Below are 434 nucleotides of genomic sequence, written 5' to 3'. Positions count from 1 at the left end.
GTGAAGCGTGGGGTGGCATCACCGCCACCTTCGAGTTATCTTTGCTGGCAGAAGCCCCACCTGCTGAGCTGCTGGCTGGATGGGGGAGGGGGGTGTCTGCAAGATTTTTTTTTTCTTCAGGTGAGATTATAAATATATCCTGTGGATCGCAATTTCAAATAAACTTGTCAATCTGGGTTACAGCAAAAGGCGATGGAACTTTGCGTGTATTTTGGGTGGTGTGACTCATAAGCATTGCTTGTCTCCCCTAGGGAAGGAGCCTGCCCACCCACAAGTCCCCGCTGCTCTGGCACTGCTGGGAGCAATCGACCCACTCAGGCACCCCTATCAAAGGACTCCCCCAAACCCCCGTTCTAGAACTGAGCAGGAATTCCTGACATCTAGGAAACTCCCCGTAACTAATGTCATCACTGACCTGCCCCCTTCTCTGTGTC

The sequence above is a fragment of the Alexandromys fortis genome, unplaced genomic scaffold, assembly GCF_014885135.2.
Source record: "Alexandromys fortis isolate MF-2015 unplaced genomic scaffold, M_Fortis_MF-2015_v1.1 scaffold_80, whole genome shotgun sequence".
NCBI classification, from domain to species: Eukaryota; Metazoa; Chordata; class Mammalia; order Rodentia; family Cricetidae; genus Alexandromys; species Alexandromys fortis.
This window is presented reverse-complemented; position numbering follows the sequence as displayed.